Raw genomic sequence first — 24,536 nt, 5'->3', positions numbered from 1 at the left:
CATTAGAACAGCGAGGCGTCAATCTGACAAGCTCACGTTTGTAACCTTTAAACCACCCTCCAGGGAGGGAGCGGGAGGGCTCCGCGCACCCCTCTCCAGCGGGACGAGCTGTTTCTGACCCGCACCCCATCGTTCGAAAAACCTCACGTGCCGCCGTCCATCGATGCGGGCGACGGGGCGAGACCCGCCACCCCCAAACGCAACCCCTGCACCGTGACCGCCGGCTCAGGACAGCGGCTGCAGACGGTCCCAGTCGGGGTTCTGCAGCTTCGGGGTGGGGAACGGTCCAGCGTCGCCCGGACGCGGCCACGTCAGCGCCTGCCTTCTCCTCAGCGGGAGGATTTTGGTGGGAATACGCCGCACGCCGCTCGGGGAGAGGTTAACGGGGTTCGCAGGGAGCAACCCACAACTGCAGTGTAATCCTCAACGCACGACAATAAAAATTGATTACTTTACCATATCATATTTGCATCCGACACCTACGTTGAGATAACTTTAATATATTTCCCTGCCTCAGAATCACAGAATCACAGAATAGTTGGGGTTGGCAGGGACCTCTGTGGGTCACCCAGCCCAACCCCCTGCCCAAGCAGGGTCACTCAGAGCAGGCTGCACAGCACCGTGTCCAGGCGGGGCTGGAATATCTCCAGAGAAGGAGACTCCACAGCCTCCCTGGGCAGCCTGGGCCAGGGCTCCAGCACCCTCAGAGGGAAGAAGTTCTTCCTTGGGTTCAGCTGGAGCTTCCTCTGCTTCAGTTTGTGCCCGTTGCCCCTTGTCCTGTCGCTGGGCACCACTGGAAAGAGTCTGGCCCCGTCCTCCTGACCCCCACCCTGCAGATATTTAGAGGCATTTCTAAGGTCCCCTCTCAGCCTTCTCTTCTCCAGGCTGAACAAGCCCAGCTCCCTCAGCCTCTCCTCGTAGGGGAGATGTTCCAGTCCCCTCCTCATCCTCGTAGCCCTCCGCTGGACTCTCTCCAGTAGCTCCTCATCTTTCTTGAACTGGGGAGCCCAGAACTGGACACAGCACTGCAGATGGGGCCTCACCAGGGCAGTGTAGAGGGGAGGAGCCTCGCCCGGGAACCTGTGATTGTCCCGGATATTTTTCCTTTATCCTTTTTCAGGAGGAGAAACGCATCCCTCCCGTAAGCCCCACGTTATTACCAACAGGCAGGAAAGCTGTCGGAGAGACCCGGACCGCGGGCAGGGCTTCGCAGTGCCAACCCCTCCCGGGGACCCCCGGGCATTTCGGGGCTGGCACGGCCGGGGACGCGTCTCCAGCCGCACGGCGCGGCCCCGCAAACGGGGGACCCGCTGATTCGAAGAGCGAGCCGCCAAAAAGCTGAGGGGAGTTCTCCGACGAGACGCAGCCTTCTGCAAAAATTACACCTTTGCTGGTGTTCTCAGCTCCCAACGCAGCGCTACGAATCTGCACCCGGCCGCGCCGCGGCCACGTTGGGGATTTTCGCCGAACCAGGAATGCCACCGAAGGGCAGGGGACTTCACAACGCGTCACACCTCACAGCTGCATAAAACGCTCCAGCAACGGATGATTTCAGCGCGTTCTGTGCTAGGGGTCATTCTGCCAGCATCTCCCCGGTCCCTGGTAACAGAACAAGGCTGACCAGGTGTGACTTAGCCCTGCGCTTACGGGGTGAATCTATTCCCCTCACACAGCACAAGCAGGGACAACTTCAGGTCAATGTGTCACCTACGTGGCACGACACGGCCAGCGTAGGATGCCACGGTACGCAGTCATGTTGCCAGAAACCAGCTGCTTCACAGAATCCCAGAATGGTTGGGGTTGGAAGGGACCTCTGTGGGTCACCCAGCCCAACCCCCTGCCCAAGCAGGGTCACCCACAGCAGGCTGCACAGCACCGCGTCCAGGCGGGGCTGGAATATCTCCAGAGAAGGAGACTCCACAGCCTCCCTGGGCAGCCTGGGCCAGGGCTCCGTCACCCTCAGAGGGAAGAAGTTCTTCCTCACGTTCAGCTGGAGCTTCCTCTGCTTCAGTTTGTGCCCATGGCCCCTTGTCCTGTCGCTGGGCACCACTGGAAAGAGTCTGGCCCCATCCTCCTGACACCCACCCTGCAGATATTGATAAGCATTTCTAAGATCAGCATTATTTAAGTTAATAATTTGTGACGGCCCTCCCTGAGCACTGCTGGCCACCCCGGACCGGCCACCAAGGCAAGGTACAGCCGCAGCTGGGGAACGGGCAGAGCAACCCGTCAGTGCCGCGACTTGTGCGCTGTCACCGCAGCGCTTTGGTGTGCCTATGCTCGCTTCCGTTCCCTCCTCGCTTCTTTTGTGTCTTCTGTTCTGGAAGGGGGTGAGGAAACACTGGAGAAACCCCAGAAGCAGGAGGACAGCGGTGGGTTCTGCGGCTCCCGCAGGAGGCCATCTCTCCCAGTCCAGGAGGGAACGGGTCCTGGCTTCTCCAGCACGACTTTCAAGACGGAGGATGTGGAACGGGCCTCATCCTGTGAGATGCCGAGCACCCTCCTCGCTCAGCCAGGGGTGCTTCAATGGACGGCATCCCGACGGAGCGGCTCCGCTTCATGTCTGGGAAGAGACCTTCCGGAATGCCGCAGCAAGCGGATGCTGGAAGGAGGGGACGGCAGTCATGGTCCTGATGCCGCTGCGCCTGAGGCCCTCCACGGAGGAGTGAAGACAGGGAAGCTATCTGCTGGGCGAGGAGCTTGCAGCCCCAAATTGAAAGGGATAATGGTCAAATATCAAGTAGGATGACTAAAATAGCCAGCGTTTCTCCAAGCTGGGGTCACTCAGATAATCTCATCCTTCTTAAACAAATCCTTGAGCGCAGTTATTAAAACGTACCTGCCGTGGGTGGGGAAGCGCCTCTGGATGCCCAGACGGGAAGAATTTTACCCAGCTGTGGTGTTTTAACTTCTTCATCAATGACCTGGATGAAGAGTTAGAGTGTCCCCTCAGCAAGTTTGCTGATGACACCAAACTGGGAGGAGTGGTGCATACACCAACAGGCTGTGCTGCCATTCAGCGTGACCTGGCCAGGCTGGAGAGTTGGGCAGAGAGGAACCTGATGAGGTTCAACCACACCTGGGGAGGAACAACCCCAGGCACCAGGACAGGCTGGGGCGGACCTGCTGGAGAGCAGCTCTGTGGAGAGGGACCTGGGTGTCCTGGGGGACGACAGGGTGACCATGAGCCAGCAGTGTGCCCTGGGTGCCAAGAAGGCCAATGGGATCCTGGGGTGCATTAGGAGGAGTGTGGCCAGCAGGACGAGGGAGGTTCTCCTCCCCCTCTACACTGCCCTGGTGAGGCCCCATCTGGAGTCCTGTGTCCAGTTCTGGGCTCCCCAGTTCAAGAAAGATGAGGAGCTACTGGAGAGAGTCCAGCGGAGGGCTACGAGGATGAGGAGGGGACTGGAACATCTCTCCTACGAGGAGAGGCTGAGGGAGCTGTGCTTGTTCAGCCTGGAGAAGAGAAGGCTGAGAGGGGACCTTAGAAATGCCTACAAATATCTGCAGGGTGGGGGTCAGGAGGACAGGGCCAGACTCTTCTCAGTGGTGCCCAGCGACAGGACAAGGGGCAATGGGCACAAACTGAAGCAGAGGAAGCTCCAGCTGAACATGAGGAAGAACTTCTTCCCTCTGAGGGTGATGGAGCCCTGGCCCAGGCTGCCCAGGGAGGCTGTGGAGTCTCCTTCTCTGGAGATATTCCAGACCCACCTGGACGCGGTGCTGTGCAGCCTGCTCTGGGTGACCCTGCTTCGGCAGGGGGTTGGGCTGGGTGACCCACAGAGGGCCCTGCCAACCCCGACCATTCTGTGATTCTGTGATTCTCTTTTGCCCCAGCTGAGTGACCAGGACCTCTGCTCAGCAGCCCCATCAAAATGTGCCGCATCTCCCGCCCCACCAGCATCTTCCGACCACCTTCCCTCCTCTTTCAGCAGAACAGAACGGAGCGAAGCAAACCCCAGCCCCGCATCGATTTTAGGAGATGCCAGAGCTGAGCTGAGGGGCGGCTCCTGGCCCCTCCGCCCCGAGGGGGTGACACCAGCCGCCCCGCAGAAAGCTCCTCCAGACGCACGAGCGAGCTGCGCCCCGCTCGCCTTCCGCAGGCGCAGCGATGGGGCACGCTGTCGGCAGCACGCGCCGTGGCCATTTTCGAGTCTGGGTTTTGAGGGATGGACTTGCCAAACGCTGGATAACGTTAATTTATAACGGTCTCTTTGGTAACTCTTGCCACTAAAGGTAACGCTGATCTCCCTACCTTTTTGTACATTAATATTCTCTCCTCTCTCCCCAGGAAGAGGTTCATATTCAGATACTTGTGCACCATAGACTGAATACAGTATAAATACCTAATTATATCGATGCTATGTGAATAAATCAGCTCCTAAAAGCCGCAGCCTCTACAAAGCTACTTTAACCCAGCCAGACGTGGATACATCTGCTTTAATATTACAGACTGCCTACTGATGGCGATCCTCCTCAGCCTGGTAACCCTCCGCCTTGCTTCCACGCTTGCCTGCCAGGGGAAACAAGCCCTTTTCCCAGCACTGCCCCAGCTCCTCTCCCTCTCCTTCTGGGGACAAGCTCCCCCTGACACTTCAGCCGGGTGCAGCCCGCGGGGTGGCCCTGCCGGGCGGTTACTGCAGCTCTGCGCATCACTCAGGCCATCACGCTGCTACCCGGACCTTGCAAAATTTCAAAAAAATGTCAATAAAAGCACCTCTGCAGGTTTTTTTTTTGCAGGGATCGACGCGGCGACGTAGCTGCACGCGCTCCTGCTCTCGCCCTGCCAAACGCCAAGCGACCGGCCGAAGTGGGTGCTGTGACCGGGGCTGGGAGCCAGCACCATGGCAGAAGAGTTACTCTGAAGCAGCCAGAATAAACCACAGAGCATCTCTGCAAGCACCCACCACGCTTAAGCTGTGAAGTATCAAAGATATTTTACAGGTTATTATTATTATTGTAAAATATCAACGATACCCCTTACCTCAGATGCTATACAGACCATATTTACTAGCCAGCAGTGAGATAATCAAACCCTAGATCACAACTAGGAGCTGGGAACCCAGGCAGCACCCAGTGCTTGCTTTCCAGATAAGCCAGTTCTAACGCATGCCCTCGGTGGCAGCGTGAGCCGGCCTGGACCCCCGGCGCGGGGCAGGGCACCGGGGCCGGGCACGGAGGCACCGGGCACTCCGCGTTAGCCACCACCTCCCAGAAAAACTTACCAAAAAAACCCCAAACCAGCACAGAAACATGCTTTACTGTTCATCTATTTTAAACAGAACCGCCTATCTAAAATATCCATTCGCCACCAGGTTTATTTTTGACTACACTGCTTGCAAAAAGCCACGAGAGAAACTTAAACCACATGGGCCAGGATTTCCTCTCGCACAAAGGCACTCTGCTAATTTTTACCATTTTATCTTGAGTATCGGAGGGTTTGGTGGGCTGTCTTTGCTGGAAAGTCACCCGTCACAGGAGGATCCCACGTTTCGTATTTTGAAGACTGAGCTTCTGACTCCGCTCAGCGCGGAGGAGAGCTGGGAAACGGGGACTCTGTGGCAGAAAACCCCAAAGGCTAATAAAACCGACCCAATCTCTCCTATTTTTAAACTGTCATGATTTCTTCTTTTGTGGATGTGGACGGGAGGGCGGCTGACTCATGATCTTCGCACCTCTGAGGTCAGCCATGCTACGACGGCTTCTGCACGTCGCTCTGGCTACAGAAACAGGCCCTGCCGGGCGGCATCGGGGTCTCCTGCCCAAAGCCGGGAATCCCGCGGGCCAGCACATCCCCCGGGCTTCAGTTCGGGATTCACTACGGACACGGACAGGGAAGGGGGTTTAGGGCTCACTTCTGGCACGCAGGGTTAAGCGATGGGAGGCTCCTACGTCGGGAAACTCCGGTGTCATCGGTCCCAGTGGGAGACCACGGACGTTGTACCGTAGCTCAGAGTCCACTGGAGAAGCACATGGTAAAATGCATGAACCGAGTGAGATTTTTAGCATTTCACGCAGTGCCGAGGGGTCATCTCCGCTTTCGCCGCTGAAGGACAAGCCGGAGCGAGCAGCGCTGCAGGTATCGCTCGCGTGGCTTTGCGGAGAGGTTTCCACCAGCTCCTGGGCAATGGTTCTCCATCAGCATTAGCCACCATTACAAAATAAATGTTTCTGAAGCCTAAGGCAATCAAGGACCTCATTTTGTGTTTGGTCCCTAGGAAAAAAAATCACCTAATGATTTTCGTTAGTAACGACATATATTCTCTCCAGTGGGTTCAGTGTTTTACAAAACGATGAAAGACCTACTCACCCCAGAACTTCAGGAAGAATTTATACACATTATGCCATTACACAGTTATTTCTTACAACAATACATGAAAAAAGGGGAAAAAAAAACGTGGAAAAGGCAAGAAAAAGTGGACACCGTGCAAACAGACACATGGCTAACGCCGACAACCAACACGTGGCCGTTCCTGCAGCCACGCAGCGACTCGTCTAGGCAGCAACCCGTCAGCAGAGCTGATCAAAGCGCTCCGAAGCCTTCCTCACCACCCTCCTCTCTGCTAAACCATCTGCAGGACCCAGCATGGATGTGGGATCCTGCAAGCTCGCCTTCGTTCCCGCTCCGCCACAGGAATCCGGGGAGGGAGCGGGAGAGGAACGCTGCTCCTCATTTATTGCACATCGCCATATGGAAGGCTCTTCAGCTCTTCCGTAGCTTGGCCTCGCAGTTCCTCTATCCAGCAGCTCAATATCACTCTGTCGCTGCTTCCCCTCATGTAGACCGAGCGGCTGAAGCTCAGAGAGGCCAGGGGCACCGCGCCGGCACTGCAGCTGCATCGAGTCATTCAGCGAGACCTGGCCAGGCTGGAGAGTTGGGCAGAGAGGAACCTGATGAGGTTCAACAAGGGCAAGGGCAGGGTCCTGCACCTGGGGAGGAACAACCCCAGGCACCAGGACAGGCTGGGGCGGACCTGCTGGAGAGCAGCTCTGTGGAGAGGGACCTGGGTGTCCTGGTGGGTGACAGGTTGGCCATGAGCCAGCAGTGTGCCCTGGCTGCCAAGAAGGCCAATGGGATCCTGGGGTGCATTAGGAGGAGTGTGGGCAGCAGGTCGAGGGAGGTTCTCCTCCCCCTCTACTCTGCCCTGGTGAGGCCCCATCTGCAGTGCTGTGTCCAGTTCTGGGCTCCCCAGTTCAAGAAAGATGAGGAGCTACTGGAGAGAGTCCAGCAGAGGGCTACGAGGATGAGGAGGGGACTGGAACATCTCTCCTACGAGGAGAGGCTGAGGGAGCTGGGCTTGTTCAGCCTGGAGAAGAGAAGGCTGAGAGGGGACCTTAGAAATGCTTACAAATATCTGCAGGGTGGGGGTCAGGAGGACGGGGCCAGACTCTTTCCAGTGGTGCCCAGCGACAGGACAAGGGGCAACGGGCACAAACTGAAGCAGAGGAAGCTCCAGCTGAAGATGAGGAAGAACTTCTTCCCTCTGAGGGTGACGGAGCCCTGGCCCAGGCTGCCCAGGGAGGCTGTGGAGTCTCCTTCTCTGGAGATATTCAAGCCCCGCCTGGACGCGGTGCTGTGCAGCCTGCTGTGGGTGACCCTGCTTGGGCAGGGGGTTGGACTGGGTGACCCACAGAGGTCCCTGCCAACCCCGACCATGCTGGGATTCTGTGAGTCAGTGGTGCCAACGGGATTAGGGGCTGGGGCTGCCCCAGACACTCCTCCGGCACGGGGAAGGGCACGGGCCCCTTGCCCCGATGACAAGGGGGAATACGAAGAAGGGTGACCCTGGTCCTGGCACGGGTGACCCGGCTGTGTGGTGATGCACAAGGTGCCTGGGAGGAGTACGTGCCCGCAGCAGGGCAGGCTGGGCTGCTCCGAGCTCCCGGGGATGCTCGGGGATGAGGAGGTCACGCTTAGGCATGCGCGACGTGCTCCAGAGATGAGCTCTGTGCCTGGGAATTACCCGTGCTGGAAAATAACCCCCAACCTCAGACAGCCGGACAAAAGTAGGGGTAGAGATGGTGCATTTTTGGAAAAAAAAAATCAGAAAATTGGGTTAAAACCCTTTTGCACTGCCCACCCACGCACATCACCCTCCGTACCAGGCAACACGCTTTGGTTTTGCTGCTGGGTGCGAGGATGGGTGGCAGCAGAAAGCCGAAGTGGCCGGCCCCGAAGACCTCCAAGGATTAGGGAGGACGCAGGCGAATTTCAACCCCATTCTGCTGTCACCCTGGGAGAGCAGCCTGCACGGAGGGGGAGATGGGCAGGGGAGAGGGACACGGCACGGCGAGAGGTCTTGGCCATGGTGGAGACCACGAAACGGGGATGATGCTCAGAAGAAAAGAGGGCCCTGCGCAAGGCTTTCTTTGAGGACGCTGCTCAAAGAGTGTCTCAGTATTTTATCAGTTTTATCGCTGTGCTAAGAAATATGGGAGATTATTCCCGAGCCAAAAACCTGTGTCCCACCACAGAAAGCTTCAGCTGACACTCTGCCAGAGCCCTTTTATTCGTGTCTCCTTCCTCACAGGTACCTTTCCTCCTCTTCTCAACCGCACCATTTCTCCTCCCGTTCGCTGCTGATACCGAGTTGGCCTTCAACCCTTCGGCACGCCGCAGAACTTCAGAAGTCCTGCTCGCTTTCCAAGAGATCGGGATCTGAACTTACTGCTTCAACCTTGTTCCGGGACACGGGGAGAGGAGCTCAACCCAGCCAGGGACTGGGGCTGCGAGGGAGGTGACTGAAGGACCAGCATGAAAGCATCAGATCTTCCCCAAGTCTCAGCTCTCTGCCTGCTGCTGGGCTGGGTTGTAACCAACGTCACCATTTTTGCTTCTTAAAGTCTTTTTTCCCCTCTCTTTGCATAAACTCGTTTTGGGTCTAGTTCTCCAGGAACATCGCCCGGAGGAGGGAAACGGTTGGGTATCCATCTTTCCTCGGAGATCTTCAAACAAAAGATGTTCTGTGCAACTTTTGTCATTTTTCCCATTACAGAGGAAGGATTCAGCTTTCCGAGTGAATTTTAACCCTTTGGGCAGCACAACTGGATGAGCTGGCAACGTGAGATGTGCCGACATCGACGTCTCTCCACGGCAGGGCGCGAGTCGACGCAGGCGACGACTCCGGCATCTCCCGAAACGGCGGGTTCGTGCCTGCCCCGGGTCCGGGCTGCGCTGACTGCCTCCCTCCTGGCCTTCCCGCTGTCTTCCTCTCGGAGATTCCTCCCTTCGTGGCATCTGAACGTTCTTCTGTGGCTTAATACCCAATTGCATAGGGCGGGAGGATAATTAGTGGTAAGCACCAAGCAGTTTATGCTCTTCTGTGATGAGAGAAGAAGTCTGCGCGGTCTTTGGGCACGAGTTCCACCATGTTTTATTTTCCCTGTGTAAAATCCTCCCGGAGCAAAGGGTGTTTGCACCTTTGAGCTCGCTGGGCTTTACGCAGTGAAGAACGTCCTAAACCGTATCTTGGAACCTGACCGGTGGGGCTAAAGACGTCAGGCTGCTGGCTCTTCCGCAACGAAGTCTGCGAGTTTGTGAGCAATTAGGGCTCTGCGGTGGCTTCGCTGTGTATTTTATATTCTATCAAACACGCACACCTCTTATTTCTATACAAAAGTCGTATACAAAAGTTAAAATACACGGCAAACCAACAGTAAAGACGCACGTACGGCAGAAGAGACCTCTCGCTGCAACGACACGCTCACGCTTCCCCGCCAACTTCTCCTTCCCACGTTCCCAGTCTATACTCCACAAGCACATTTCTCAATCGTACGAATCCAGATGCTGTATTCGAATACATATTTTTCCACCACGGCCGTCCCTTGAAACCCATGTCACCCCGCCGAACACGGCCCCCCGGGGCGAAGCCGCCCGCCCGCGGAGCCCCTCGCAGGGGACCAAGGTCCAGCCTCCCCAGAGCCGCGTCCCAACGCCGCGCCGTACTCCCAGCGACCGCTCAGGTTCACACTCGAGCCCCTCACAGGCGTTAGCGCCAGCTTCTGTAACAAAGCAGGGGGAGCTGGGAGTCCTCGAACGCGGCTTCTGCTTGGGAAGGAGTCAACGTGTCGCCAGAGTAAGCAGGAAATCACAGAATCACGGAATAGTAGGGGTTGGCAGGGACCTCTGTGGGTCACCCAGCCCAACCCCCTGCCCAAGCAGGGTCACCCACAGCAGGCTGCACAGCACCACGTCCAGGCGGGGCTGGAATATCTCCAGAGAAGGAGACTCCACAGCCTCCCTGGGCAGCCTGGGCCAGGGCTCCGTCACCCTCAGAGGGAAGAAGTTCTTCCTCCTGTTCAGCTGGAACTTCCTCTGCTTCCGTTTGTGCCCGTTGCCCCTTGTCCTGTCACTGGGCACCACTGCAAAGAGCTTGGCCCCATCCTCCTGACCCCCACCCTGCAGATATTTATAAGCATTTCTAAGGTCCCCTCTCAGCCTTCTCTTCTCCAGGCTGAACAAGCCCAGCTCCCTCAGCCTCTCCTCGTAGGGGAGATGTTCCAGTCCCCTCATTATCCTCGCAGCCCTCCGCTGGACTCTCTCCAGTAGCTCCTCATCTTTCTTGAACTGGGGAGCCCAGCACTGGACACAGGACTCCAGATGGGGCCTCACTAGGGCAGTGTAGAGGGGAAGGAGAACCTCCCTCGACCTGCTGCCCACACTCTTCTTGATGCACCCCAGGATCCCATTGGCTTTCTTGGCAGCCAGGGCACACTGCTGGCTCATGGCCAACCTGTCGTCCACCAGGACACCCAGGTCCCTCTCCGCAGAGCTGCTCTCCAGCAGGTCCACCCCAAGCCTGTACTGGTGCATGAGGTTGTTCCTCCCCAGGTGCAGGACCCTGCACTTGCCCTTGTTGAACCTCATCAGGTTCCTCTCTGCCCAGCTCTCCAGCCTATCCAGGTCATGCTGAATGGCAGCACAGCCTTCCGGTGCATCCACCACACCTCCCAGTTTGGTGCCACCAGCAAACTTGCTGAGGGTACAGCTTGCCGATAAACCAACGCTCGGGAGCTTCTCCGGAGGCTTGCGGTATTTCCGCTTCTCTCTGGGTTCTACTTTTTTGTGAAGCCTCCGCTCCAAAAATCCAGTGATGACATTAAAAACGAGGTTTGGTTAAAAATGGCAGCCTCGGGCCCTCAGGCTGCGGACAAAACCTGGAAGCGCGAGCATCGCACGGCTACAAGCTCAGAGAACACCGAGCGGCGAACGCGAACCCCCCGCATTTACACGTTCCCAAAGGTCGGCTGCGTTTGGCGAACTGGCAGCTCCGGGCACCGAGTCCCGGTTTCTGGCTGGCCGCCGCGCCCCGGTGCTTTCGGGCACATCCATCCCCGGGAAATCCGGGGCCCGGCACGAGCTCGGCGCTGCGTTCGTGCTGGTTTGGGTCGGCATCGGTTTTGCACTTGGAACGTCCTTGGTTATTGACTGCGGTAGAGGAGCCTTCCGCCACGAACCGAGCGCAGCTCGCTTCTCCCACCTCAACAATAAATGGGAAAACGGACCCTGGCTTTTCAACCCTTCCTCCAAATCCCAAAAATTGGCAGTGGCGGCTCGGCTCAGAGGCAAGACAGCCCGGGAACAGCCTCCAAAATAACGCGAGTTGTGCTAAAAATCCAGGCGCCGCAGCCGCCAGCCCGGCAGCGCGGGGGTTAACAGACATATGCTGTATAATTAGGAGATGCATTAATGATTATGAATAGTAAATGACTTGGTGCAAGGAAAAAAACCTAGTCAAAAGGGACACGCACCTACCTTACATGTTTATTAGAAACTGTATATAACTAGAGAATTCTGCTATTAAGAACCCGGCGTTATTGGTGTAAATACTTCCAAGGGTACATCAAATTGTAATCTTTCATACGACATCCATCAAACCAGGCTGGAGATTTTGACAAACATTAAACACAGTAAGGAGGCAATTATGTATGCATGATTTAATCTGCAACTAATTAATATGCAAATTTATTCATATGTTAGTTACTAAATTAAAAATGCAAAGAAGCCCTTATGGTGATTCTCAAAATTTTGCACAAACAGAACATTTAAAATATAAGAAAAAATGAAGTTTTTTGGAAACCTGCGGCACGCTTTAAATCTTTGGAAACCTGTTGCACGGCGATGGTTCAAAAATATTTACTTTAATAGCGGAGAACGATAAAAGGTGCGCTCATTTTCTGGCAGAGCGCGGCGGCAGAAAGGTTAAACACGGATCTCTGAAAGTCTTCCGAGATGTGCGCTAATTACCAAACAAACTGTGTTCCAGACCCAACTCCCGCAGCCTGCAAAAAAGCCCAGGCTCGGCACAGCCCGGGCATCCGCCCGGCATTTTGCCGCGGGCGCGCGCCGACGCCGAGCCCGTTTCGGCACCCGCCGCTCCCCCCGCCCGCGCGGGGAAGCCACACAAAAACCCACGCTCTGCTTGCACCTGGGTAGGTTTTATGTTTGAGAAACCCTCTGGAAAGATTGCAAATAAGAGGTGCGAGGGAACTCGTCAGGTGCAGGCGGGCAGAAACTGCCTCTCCTTCTTTTCCAGATGCATCCTCAAAGCCAGGCGAGGATGCAGACGCGCAGCAGGCATTTCGAGCGTCGCCTGGAGAATCGCTACGGCTGGGATTCAGAGTAGGTCCTACCCCCTCGCAGGTGAGCAAAGGACAATAATTCAGGATACGTTATCAGGTTATCAGGTCGAGGGAGGTTCTCCTGCCCCTCTACTCTGCCCTAGTGAGGCCCCATCTGGGGTACTGTGTCCAGTTCTGGGCTCCCCAGTTCAAGAAAGATGAGGAGCTACTGGAGAGAGTCCAGCGCAGGGCTACGAGGATGAGGAAGGGACTGGAGCATCTCTCCTAGGAGGACAGGCTGAGGGAGCTGGGCTTGTTCAGCCTGGAGAAGAGAAGGCTGAGAGGGGACCTTAGAAATGCCTACAAATATCTGCAGGGTGGGTGTCAGGAGGATGGGGCCAGACTCTTTCCAGTGGTGCCCAGCGACAGGACAAGGGGCAACGGGCACAAACTGAAGCAGAGGAAGCTCCAGCTGAAGATGAGGAAGAACTTCTTCCCTCTGAGGGTGACGGAGCCCTGGCCCAGGCTGCCCAGGGAGGCTGTGGAGTCCCCTTCTCTGGAGATATTCCAGCCCCGCCTGGACACGGTGCTGTGCAGCCTGCTCTGGGTGACCCTGCTTGGGCAGGGGGTTGGACTGGGTGACCCACAGAGGTCCCTGCCAACCCCGACCATTCTGTGATTCTGTGACTCTGTGATCCCACTGTTTGCACTCGGAAGGTCCCCGTTAAGGCACACGTTCAGCGCACCAGAATTCCCCGCCAGTCGTGTTCCCGGGCAGAGTTTGGTTATAACCCGAGCTCTGAGACCAAGCTGGCGCGGCCAGCGCGGCCAAGCACCGAGGCACGGGTCGGGCACGGCGCGAAGCACACCAAGCACTTCCAGGCTGCTGCCCGGCCAGGGAACTTTCACCATTTCCCTTTTTTTTTTTTTCCCCCCACCTCAAAAAATTATAAGCCATCAGCTGGGCCGCAGGCCAGTGCCAGCGAGGGTGTCGGCAGCGGCTGCTCCTCTCCCACCGCCCGCTTTGGCCGCGGAGCCGGCAGCAGCGTGCCCGGAGCCCCGCGGTCCCCGGAGCTCGGCATCCCCGGGGTCCGGCACGAGCCCTTGGGACACTTCTCCTTACAGAAACGACGGAGTTCTCCGCGATTTTAATCAATACCATTGCACGAGCACTTCCATCTTCGGCGATTCGCCGACGCACGGCGCTTTTAGGATCAGGAAAGAGCATCCGGAGATCAAATTTACCCCATTTGAGGGGGAAAAAGGCTGGACTGGAATGGAAAACCGCAGCAAAATCGCTCTGGAAGTATGAGCAGGCTCGGCTGGACGCACTCCAATCGACTTTGCTGCGCCCCGATCGGTGACTCTTGATTTTGGTTCAGGCCAGAACCAAACGTAAGGCTTTTAAAAGCTTCGACGTACACATTTCTGCATTCATTACACAGTGTTAAATCTAATTTGTTCTTTTTACTGTCACAGGAAGCACATGTTTAAAGCAATCTGTTTCCTCATATGAACGCTTTCCTGTCTGTTTGAAAAAAATCGCAACACACTTTACCCCAAGTAACCAAGAGGTGATCATAAATATCCCTAAATAGCATTAAACAGATATGAAAGACATTAACACTTCCAGAATGCCAAAGTAGTATTAAAAAAAAATCCTAACAGATGCTCCTAGGTCAAAAAGTGAAATGTGTGTTTCCTGAAAAAACACTCTCATCAGAATCATAAATGAACTGTGAGCGGAGAAATGAGGTGTTGCAGAGCAAACGAGAGGATCTTTTTGGGTAAGGACTCCGGCGCACCGGTGCCAAAGCGTGGTTGCAATCAAAGAGCCAAAATAAAACGCGGGTTTTGCTGCGAGCCACCCTCCTCCGCGCTCCCCCAGGTGGCAATGGGTGACAAGGGGGGTGGCCAGCCCCCTACCTGCCCCGGCCCCGCGCCCACCACCCCGGCAAGCGCCCAACTGGCCCCTCACCAAGCCGTTTGACGTCGCCTCGTCGCCGGCGCTTGGCAGGGAAAAGATGTTCTCATCTGGAAACGCGCTCAAATCGTCTGTAAATACGCAAACCAAGCTTCAAATACCCAGGTCACTGACGCCCCTCTCGCCCCGGAGCGGGGACACGGGCTGCCCCGCCTGGGGGTCTCGCTGCGGCGACGCACACAGCCCACCAACGGAACGGGTCTTTGAGGCACCCGAAATACTCCAGGCTCGGTTATTCACAGAATCACAGAATTGTAGGGGTTGGCAGGGACCTCTGTGGGTCACCCAGCCCAACCCCCTGCCCAAGCAGGGTCACCCAGAGCAGGCTGCACAGCACCGCGTCCAGGCGGGGCTGGAATATCTCCAGAGAAGGAGACTCCACAGCCTCCCTGGGCAGCCTGGGCCAGGGCTCCGGCACCCTCAAAGGGAAGAAGTTCTTCCTCCTGTTCAGCTGGAGCTTCCTCTGCTTCAGTTTGTGCCCGTTGCCCCTTGTCCTGTCGCTGGGCACCACTGGAAAGAGCTTGGCCCCATCCTCCTGACACCCACCCTGCAGGTATTTGTAAGCATTTCTAAGGTCCCCTCTCAGCCTTCTCTTCTTCAGGCTGAATAAGCCCAGTTCGCTCTTCTTCGCTAGAAGAGCGGCAGACACGGGAGCCTTTAAGCTTTGTCTTCTTTACGGCGCAGTGCGGACGGCGTCGGCGAGCATCCCGACACCCCACGACACCGCGGGTGGGCTCCGGTCCCACGGCCAGCGTCGGACCCCGAGGACCTGCACCCGCCGGTGCAGAGCCAGGGATAAAACTCCTACGTGTGACACCCGTGCGCGTTAAATACGCCGCGCCGGCAAATGTCCTCAATCACAGAATCATTAAGGTTGGAAAAGACCTCTAAGATCATCAAGTCCAACCATCCACCCAACACCACCATGCCTGCTAAACCATGTCCCCAAGTGCCATATACACACGTTTTTTGAAGACCTCCAGGGATGGGGACTCCACCACTTCCCTGGGTAGCCTGGTCCAATGCCCGACCGCTCTTTCAGTAAAGAAATTTTTCCTAATATCCAATTTAAACCTCCCCTGATGCAACCTGAGGCCATCTCCTCCAACACACCAGCTTCACAATGAGGGATAAATACAGATGAAAAATTAAAGCCAAGAAGTGTCTGTTCCACAAAAGGGGGAGGGGGTGAAGAGGAGGTGGGACGAAGTGATCTTCGCAGCTTAACGTCAGCTCGTAACGCCTCGGAGCATCAGCACGGCTGGAAGGAGCCCTCCGAGGGCTTGAGAAAAGGGGATTCCAGAGGGCTTTCCAGCAGCGGCGTGGGCGAGCAGAGCCCTGCAGCGAGGAAGCCGGGCGGCACAGCCCGTCCCGTCCTGGAGGTGCCCACGGGGCTGAGACTTTGCGAAACCAAACGCAACTTGCGTTCACGGGGCCGAAACCGTGCCGGGGCCGCGGCGGTCTGCCCCGCGCCCGGGCGCTGGCTTTACCCGCTTGTTTGGCCTGTCGCGAGGCGCCGCTTGCCACCGAAAATAAAATAACAATAAAAAAACAACCAGCCATTGTAGGCCGCCCCGCTTCTGCGCCAAGAAGCTGTCAGGGGAGCTTTGCTACGCATTTGACAACGTTCATAGTTATTGCAGCTCTTTATGCAATTTTTTCCCCTATATTTTCACTACGCTGATTTATTTTTTTTTGCCCATTTAACCGCCTCAGCACAAAGGCAAAAAAAATACTTCAGCGCAAAAATTCATGTTCCTTTGATAAAACACAGAGAGCCTGTTAACAAACGCACTCCAGCTCGAGTGCGAGTGGCTCTATCTTGACAGAGTAGCTTGAACTTCCACAGCCAACTCCTTCATCAACGCCCCGCTCTCCCCTCTGCATCGCTCTCCCCACCCCGACCCCACGTCCAATCCGTTCTGAGACAGAATAAAAACTCACAGTAAATGAGAGAAAATCAATAAATCCCCAGCCCCAGAAGCTGTCCTTGCTGAACCCAGGCTGGAAAGCCCTGCCACATGATCGGATTCGAGCGCTTCCATCTCCAGCGCCGAACTGCGCCAATCGCCACGTATTTCTGCATTTATTCGCTGAGTAACGCGGGTTTTCCGAGGGATCCTTGCGGAAGGGAGCGGAGGGGCAGCCAAGGCACGGCCGGCTCCCCGGCCAGCGCTGCCGCTGCGCGCTCACGGCCGCACCAGCGCGCGTCCTGCGCTGGCTGTTCCACCGGGAACCTGCCGGCACCAACGCTCGGGATACGCGACGAGAGAGACTGGGGGGAAGCTGAAATGAAAAACGCGTGCCGAGGTCGGAGGGGAGCAAAGGCATCGGGCTCGGGGATGCAGATGCGAACCCAACTCCCCACGAGCGGGGTCTTCTCCTCGGCCGCCGGCATCACCCTACCCGCGGCAGCGGAGTTAACGCTGCTCTGCTAAAAAGCAATGGCAAAAAAGCTGCCTTAGATATACGGCCGAGTATCTGCTGCCGGGTATCTGCTGCCTCGCCTTCTGCCCTCCTCGCAGCCCCTGGCACCCATCGGGACGCGCTGGCCGCACGCTGCGGACCCAGGGCTGGGTGCCTCCTGCAGTACCGGAAGCGCCCTGCAGAGGGCGGCTCTGCTCAAGCTAAGCCAGCCCCCCGCAGCTCCCGCAGCCCCTGCCCAGCTCCTCGGGCCGGGTCACGGCCACGCAGAGCCGGGCTACCGGCGTCTCTGGGTGCAAAACACGCAAACGGCAGGATGCGAATTTCGCAGGGCAGGTTTCACCTTGAAATCTGACGTCAGGCCTAAGAAAAGCACACGGATCGAACCATCCCCTCCCAATCGCTTGTTCACGTTGGAGAGAATACCGTGCAATTCATTAAAAACTAAAATCAAAGCCACTTTAATCTGCACTTTCTCTACAGAATCACAGAATGGCAGGGGTTGGAAGGGATCTCTGTGGGTCACCCAGCCCAACCCCCTGCCCAAGCAGGGTCACCCACAGCAGGCTGCACAGCACCGCGTCCAGGCGGGGCTGGAATATCTCCAGAGAAGGAGACTCCACAGCCTCCCTGGGCAGCCTGGGCCAGGGCTCCGGCACCCTCAGAGGGAAGAAGTTCTTCTTCATGTTCAGCTGGAACTTCCTCTGCTTCAGTTTGTGCCCGTTGCCCCTTGTCCTGTCGCTGGGCACCACTGAAAAGAGTCTGGCCCCATCCTCCTGACACCCACCCTGCAGATATTTGTAGGCATTTCTAAGGTCCCTTCTCAGCCTTCTCTTCTCCAGGCTGAACAAGCCCAGCTCCCTCAGCCTCTCCTCGCAGGAGAGATGCTCCAGTGCCCTCCTCATCCTCGTAGCCCTCCGCTGGACCACAGCATTTCGTCTGCAAAATGACTTCTTCGTCCTTCGGAGCCGGCCAGCGCAGCCTGCACCAGACGGTCATCAGCCCCTCGCCTCACCGGGGCAGGGCAGACCCGGTCACCCCCTTGCTTTGACTTCATTTGCTCTGTGCTAAAGCCGCACGGCCAAACCTATTTATTTAAAGCAAAAAAAGCAGAACTTTGCTATAACTGAGGAAAAGCCGCGTGGAGTTTACTCAAGGTTGTAATCTAAACGCCAGCCCGTAACGCAGCGCGCTCTACGGGGCTGGCCGGAGGGCGAGGCGGGATGCCAGCCCGGCTGGTTCCCCGGGGCCGTAGCCCAGCTCCGACCGGGCTCCCTCTCACTTGACCGAAGCCGTTAGTCATCTCCCAGTGAGCTGCCTCCAAGCTTTCCCCCCGTTCCACCCCGCTGTCCCTGGACGCCTGTCCCCAGGGAGGTCGGTTCTGCCCCACGGAGGCTTCATCCCGTGGCACTGGTTCTCCAAGACCCCCAGACCGGGACCCCCCTACCCAGGCGGTCACCGCACCGCTGCCCCAGTGCCGTTCCGCAGCTGGAGTGCTCCGGCACGTCTCTGGTGGGGGACAACCCACCGCGAACCCCGGCAAGCTCCAAAGCTCCCAACAGGTCCAGTGGGGAGCAACGTCCCTGAAGATGCTGGCAGCAGCGGCGACGCAGCCATCCCTGGCCGATCTCCCGAGCTGGCAGGTGGCACGGGGAAGGGCAGGGACATTGTATTTGGTTGGGAAAACTCCCATTTAAGTTGGGTGCTTGCAGGGAAATTCATACGGTCGTGTTTTTTCACTTGAGGTAGGAAGTCTGCAAAGCCTGCACAAAAAGCACAAGCGGTGCTTCCTCACCTCCCAGCAAAACCATCGCGGCTTCTCCCGCGGAAATCTGAAGGAAGCTGTGGAAAGACTCCAGGTGGCATCCCAGTAGTGTTTCTCTTTTCTTGATTTTCGGAACCAAGCAGGTGCTTCCTGAGGACGTACCCGTGAGTCACACACTTCCCTGGCTGTCTGGCCAGCAAGGTCAGGGCTGGCGCGCTCGTAAATACGCACGGCAGCCAGCGCAGATGGATGTCTCCAGTCTAAGAGGGGACACCTTCCATTAAGACGAAAGCAAGAGGCTCTTGCCATTAAAACTCAGGGTCAGGAGATTTTACCTGCTGATTTGTCAACAAAATCCATTCATTTTTCAGTTCTTCTCTTTTAACACAGCCGAGATCACATTTGACTTCTCCCACTCTTTATTCTGGCTGCAAAGACCTTCCCACAAGGACTCTCTCATTACCCACGGTGAAAATAACGTGGGGCAACCGCCCGGCCGCACTGCCCTCCCGCTCCGCGGTGCCACCCAGCTCCTGTCGCCAGCCCCAGCTCCCTCAGCCCAAGCCCACTGGCATCTACCCGAGGGATGAAGAGCGTGGTGCGTGCCACGGGCAGCGATAAAGGCGCTGGTGGAGGAGGGAGCTGAGCCCCAAACTCCTTCCCAGGCAGGAGGTCGCCCATCTTCCCCAAGGGCTCCTACAGATGCAGCTTCCAAGGCAATGGTTCACGCTGAGGAGCCATCACCTCCTCCTCTTGCCTCCATTTTCCAGCCTTTTCTTTGAAGCTGTTGGTTCTATGAAGAGCGAATTAACCTCGGAAACCAGAAAGACGCGAAGGCGATGGCCGGCTGAAGCCACGGTCTCTGTGCCGAAGGGCTGCGTCACGGGCATGGCTTCTGCTCTCTCCGTTCCGCTGTAGCAGGTCCTGGGGATGGGAGATGCCTGGGGACGTTCCACCTCTCCGTTTACTATCAGCAGGCTGCAAGCTGGAGTAACTCCTGCACCGCCCTCCCGTCCTGCTAGGTATCGACAGGACCTCTACGACTGGGACGTGACCCCCCCTCCCTCAGAGCCTCCTAACCCCGCTCTGGCTTGGCTCTGGATGGAGCCACGGCACCAAAACCTGCGGTCTGCAGCCGTGGCTCCACTCCAGAGCATGCGGCCACCTCGCTGAGCTCCTGGAGATGTTCCTGCGGCGGACACGGGCTGCAGCCCAACGCTGTCCGGCCCTAGGACATGGGGACAAGCCAGCTGCTCGCACCAGCGGCTTGGACCCCGCACTGAGCCGCACCGGCCCTCCCGGGGAGAAGACTGCGAGGAGAGGCGCGTGGTCGGAGATCTAGGACGGGCTGAGAGCTGCTTTTATCGGCACCGGGTGAGAGCCTGCGTGCCTGCCTCCTGGGGCAGAGCAGGACGTGGGACTTCAGCCTGGGTTCCAGCTCCCTGGGCTGCCATCGGCGGGGATCAAACAGCTGCGATCATCTGCTCTTCCCATGGAGCTAAGGGAGCAGCAGGCCTGGTGCGGTCATAAAGGAAAGAGCGTCCAAGGAGAAGGAAAATGGAAGATGAATATTTGTACCGTAACGACCGCACTTGATAGCACTTCTACTAGATGGTAATCATACCAGAAGAGAAAGCGCTGGCGATGGAGGAAACGCATGAGCTGAGCAATTTCACAGAATCCCAGCATGGTCGGGGTTGGAAGGGACCTCTGTGGGTCACCCAGCCCAACCCCCTGCCCAAGCAGGGTCACCCACAGCAGGCTGCACAGCACCGCGTCCAGGCGGGGCTGGAATATCTCCAGAGAAGGAGACTCCACAGCCTCCCTGGGCAGCCTGGGCCAGGGCTCCGTCATCCTCAGAGGGAAGAAGTTCTTCCTCGGGTTCAGCTGGAGCTTCCTCTGCTTCAGTTTGTGCCCATTGCCTCTTGTCCTGTCGCTGGGCACCACTGGAAAGAGTCTGGCCCCGTCCTCCTGACACCCACCCTGCAGATATTTAGAGGCATTTCTAAGGTCCCCTCTCAGCCTTCTCTTCTTCAGGCTGAACAAGCCCAGCTCCCTCAGCCTCTCCTCCTAGGAGAGATGCTCCAGTCCCCTCACCATCCTCTTAGCCCTCCGCTGGACTCTCTCCAGTAGCTCCTCATCTTTCTTGAACTGGGGAGCCCAGAACAGGACACAGCACTGCAGATGGGGCCTCACCAGGGCAGTGTAGAGGGGAAGGAGAACCTCCCTCGCCCTGCTGCCCACACTCCTCCTAATGCACCCCAGGATCCCATTGGCCTTCTTGGCACCCAGGGCACACTGCTGGCTCATGGTCAACCTGTCATCCACCAGGACACCCAGGTCCCTCTCCACAGAACTGCTCTCCAGCAGGTCAGCCCCAGCCTGTACTGGTGCCTGGGGTTGTTCCTCCCCAGGTGCAGGACCCTGCCCTTGCCCTTGTTGAACCTCATCAGGTTCCTCTCTGCTCAACTCTCCAGCCTGTCCAGGTCACGCTGAATGGCAGCACAGCCTGCCAGTGTATCCACCACTCCTCCCAGTTTGGTGTCACCAGCAAACTTGCTGAGGGTACACTCTAACTCTTCATCCAGGTCATTGATGAAGAAGTTGAACAAGAGTGGGCCAAGTACTGACCCCTGGGAGAGTCAAAGCAGAGCTTAAGGCGGAAAGCTCTGGTACGAAATGGTCCGGGTAAAACCCCTTGCCCCAAAGAGACCACACAGAGCCTGTGAGGTCCAAGGCAGTACGCCGGGTTGCGTGGTTTCACGGGCAGGAGCCCTGGACGAGGAGAGGCCGCGCACGCCCAAGAGGTCCCAGCCCCACCGCCTGCAAAGGCAGATCACACCAGGGTGTGTGGACACGGTCGGGTGACCAAACCGGAGGCTCGGGGGATCTCCTGAAGCCTCAGCGACGGGAGAAGCTCCGCACGGCCCGTCGGGCGAAGCCGCAGCAGGGACGAGCACGCCGAGTCCCGTGGCGGCGGGACAGGCAGCCGGGCAGGCAGGGCAGGGGGCTCTGGGGGGACACAGCCAGCCCGACCCAGCCCTGGCTCAGAGCAGGCTTTGGGAGTCCAATGCTTCGGTTCCTGCTCAGCCCGACTCACTTCCAGCCTTCAGCGCTTTTTAAACTCTGATTGCTTCCATAGTTTAATTTGCTTTGTTTTCCAAACTCGTAGCCATTTCTTATAATAAAGGGGAGCTGATACAACATATCTATTACCATTTATCATTGAAATCTTTATAAGCCTACTTATGAATTAATCAACAATAACTGCTTTCACAAACGCTGCTGCATTAATCTCCATATCCACTGCATAAATCACACTGAGAGCAAGCTAATATACATATTTTAAGAGAAATACAGCAATGTTTCCACCCTATCAACTAAGTATATTATAGTCTAGTTAGTCAATTTATAAATGCGCACGCTTCATTCAGCATCCTAAATCCTGGCAGTTCAGCGTGACACAGCCCACAGCCTAAACACAATCTGCCCTTTTCCAAGGTATTTGTTCTGCGGGAGGCACGCAGGTGCCTCTTCTCCAGCAGCGTTTCCATGAAACGGATGATTCACGAGATATGAAGACAACACCACCCAAATACCCGTTTGTCCGTTCGCTTAAACAAGGCTGTATTTCCCTCAGAGCCGCACTATTCCACTACCGGACTTGGATTTTCATTTCCTTCTTCTTGGAAGATGGAGTTACGGATGATTAAACTCTTCAGGAATACCTTTTTATTTTCTAATAAATTGCACAGCACATTAAAATAATCTGAAGCATTGAAAGGGCATATTCTACTTGGGAGATAATTTGGCTTAAAAATAAAAATAGCTGCGAGGATTGAGCTGTAGCAGTACTGCCGCGCGACAACCGCATACACGAAAAATTAAAGGGAGCGGACGTTTGAGACTGATCTGCAACAAATTGCCTTTCACTCCGCGAGCAGCAACCCGCAGAAAACTTCCGCAGCCGCCCCCCATCCCCGCCCGCCGCCCCTCCCAGCCGCGGCGCTGCCACTCTTCGAGCCCGCAGCTGCCCCGCCACCCCACGCGGGCGCAAAGACACCCCCGGCGATGGTCACCTGCCTACAGAGCGACAGAGAAATGGTAACAAAAGCAGGCTTGGGGTGAGCTGTCCCCCCTGCCAGGGATGAAACAAAAAGCCCATGGTGCCGGAGCAGGGAGAGCCGGTGCCGCGGCTCCACGACGTACAGCCCGGCCGCCCACGGCAACGGCGATACGGCCCGCCAGGCTGTCCGAAAAAACGAGGAAAAGCGAAAGTTTCATCTGAATTCAATCCACCTCGGACTTCGAGCGGAATAGCGCTCGTAAAAACCTTTGGGGAGGATATTAGCTATTGCTGTAAAAGAGTCCAATAAAAAGCCAAACCAAAAAACACACCGTGAAAGAAATTTAAAATACACGTGCGGGAACTTACTTTTAATTAAAAAAAAATAGTCTCGCTACTTTACTGGAAACTCGCGTTCGAGAATTTCCCCATTTCAACAGCTTACAAAAAAGATGTATGTTTGCGTTTGTTTAACGTTAGGAAGATTATAATAATCCCTGCGATTAAATTAGGACGTTCATATGTGCTCTTCTCTTTTAGATGACAACTTTATTATTTATAGAGTGACCAGCAACGAAACTACTGCTCAGCACAGTCACCCGAATAACTGAAGCTCTCAAACAACGCTAGTTGCAAACTGCAGTTTTACTTGGATTTATGGCAAAAACCTAAAACCCCTCCGCGATTAACACGCCGATTTGTCATATATTCCACCAGACTGACTGCCACTCAGCTCCCCCCGACACCCAGATCTGGAGATAAACCAGCCAGCGTCACCAGGTGCGAAAGGGGAGCTCCCCCCTCTCGAGCGGCTTGTTTTCTGTTTCTAGGTATCGATATGGAAATATGTACGGTGTGCTTATCAAGTAACGGCAGAGAAACAATTAGAATAAAACCAGCAGAATAAAATGCACTCTTCCACCATCCCGCTCCTTCTGCTGTATTTACTGAAATGTCATATAATTTCTTTTAAAACCGCTATTTCATACCCATGTTAATGGGTTTAAAAGCAAGCGCTCTCAGAAGACGTAACGCACCTTGCTGCAGCTTTTTCAGGGAAAAAACACAAAGATTTTTTACACAACGATGAAAAAATGGAAACTAAGCATAAGTCTTTCCGTCACGAAACAAAGGGCTTCACCGAAGCCACGAGAGACACCAACTTCTGACTGCACGGCGCCAGGATTCACGAGAAACGCTGCGAACCGCGCCCAGCGTAGCTGGATGGCACCCGTACCCCCCGTACAAACCGGAATCGGGGACGCTCGTTAAACTATCGGGGAAAACCCCGGGTAACAAGCAGCCCTGTCGCTACCCCTGGGCGACCCACAATGCCTCTGGCAGCAGCTGGATGCCAGCGGTTGGCACCCGGCGTCCGCCGCGGGCACCGCAGCTCTGGGACCTCCCGCGAAAAGGGGGCTGTCCGCCCCGCACCCCGGGCTGAGACCCCACGGCAGCGTCCCGCCCAACACGCCGATCCCGCAGCGCCGGCACCCCGACCGAGACGCTCACCGGGTGCCCACGGCAGCTCTCCCGCGCCCGCCACCGCGCGCTCGTCCCCACCCCGCAATTCATCGCTCCCCAGCGGGACAGGCGCCGAGATTTTTCAGCTCTCCTTACCTGGTGCCCAGCCTTCGGCGCCCAGCGCGCTGCCCGCCCGGCCGCGGGCTCCTCTCCACCCGCCCGCGCCCCAACAAAGCCACCCCCGTCCCAAGCCGGAGAGCGGCCGAGTGGTA

The 24,536-nt window shown here is 56.5% G+C and overlaps 1 protein-coding gene across 14 annotated transcripts in view; it reads right to left on the bottom strand.

Moving 5' to 3' along the window:
• The window catches only part of LOC104339067 (transcription factor 4), a 250,864-nt gene that overhangs the window by 74,091 nt on the left and 152,237 nt on the right, over positions 1–24,536 (bottom strand). The window lies entirely within an intron of this gene.

Source organism: Opisthocomus hoazin, chromosome W (genome assembly GCF_030867145.1).
Source record: "Opisthocomus hoazin isolate bOpiHoa1 chromosome W, bOpiHoa1.hap1, whole genome shotgun sequence".
In the NCBI taxonomy this organism is placed as follows: Eukaryota; Metazoa; Chordata; class Aves; order Opisthocomiformes; family Opisthocomidae; genus Opisthocomus; species Opisthocomus hoazin.
This window is presented reverse-complemented; position numbering and strand designations above follow the sequence as displayed.